Below are 1,200 nucleotides of genomic sequence, written 5' to 3'. Positions count from 1 at the left end.
TGGCCCGACAGAGACTCAGCACCCTGCTGGCACAAGCCCCAGTGACCCCACATCTTCCCATTAAGGCCCCCACAGGGTTTTTTGGGGATGGAAGGTACCTGTGCAGTGTGGGGAGACTGGTACCCACATCAGCAGGCCTGGCAGCACTACAGTTGGCACCGAGCCCCCTCTGACCTGCCCCGAGAGGGTCAGGAGCATTGCCGGAAAGGGCAGGGACCAGTGGGAGCAAACAAACCAGCTGCCCTGCGGCATCCACCCTTCCTCAGCGGCCCCCACCCCCTGCCTCGCCACATCTAGCTCTCTCCTCTCCAGCACCCACAGTGGGCACAGGCAGCAGGTACGGGCACTGCCACTGTGCCAGGGCAGCTGCTCCATACCAGGGGCTCAGCGGACCATGCACAAGCCCATCTCCAGGGATGTCAGTGAGCCCCACGCCGGGGCAGCAGCTGCCTGCACACCCCACGGGCCCAGCCGACTCCACAGCACGGGGCTGCACCCGCGGCGATCCGGCACAGATGAGCATGGAGTGTTTTCCAGCAGAATGAGCACGGCATCTTTCAGGTCAGCGGCTGAGTAGGTCAGCGAGGCCCCACAGCCTCCAAGGGGGCTGCAAGGAGCTAGAGGGGGCAAGCAGCAGTGTAGGAGAGGGTATCAGAGCTGGGGGCCATGATCAGCCCTGGTCCCTGCTGGAAATGTCTGTTCTCTGACACTGAGGCCACTGAGGTGCAGGAGGACCCCAGCGAGCACCAGAATCCAGCTGCCAGTGACACTGCTTAGCGTCACTGTGACCTTAGCTGAGCTGGGGACAGGGCAGGGTGGGACTGGCAGAGGGCACCCACTGGGCACCTCTGCCATCCATGGTGCCAGGGCACAAGCAACAGCCACCACCATCCTTCTGGGATGCACAAACCCTATGATGGACCAACGCACGCAGCTCCAGTACCCCCCAACCAGCCCCATGTACCCTGCCCTTCCCTGGCATCAGAGACTGCCCAGAGCCAGGATGGACATAGTCCCCTTCATCCCCATGACAACTTTTGGGACAGAGCCCTGCAGGCACAGCTGCCCAGGAAGAGATTTAATTATGACCATGTGCTCGGGACTGATGCGAGGCTACCCATCTCCAAGCATCTCCCATCACTAGTCCGTGTGCCAGGGGTGACTTCTCTCTGGGACAGAAGTCCCTACCCCAGAGCTCGA

The sequence above is a fragment of the Eurypyga helias genome, unplaced genomic scaffold, assembly GCF_000690775.1.
Source record: "Eurypyga helias isolate BGI_N326 unplaced genomic scaffold, ASM69077v1 scaffold20404, whole genome shotgun sequence".
In the NCBI taxonomy this organism is placed as follows: Eukaryota; Metazoa; Chordata; class Aves; order Eurypygiformes; family Eurypygidae; genus Eurypyga; species Eurypyga helias.
This window is presented reverse-complemented; position numbering follows the sequence as displayed.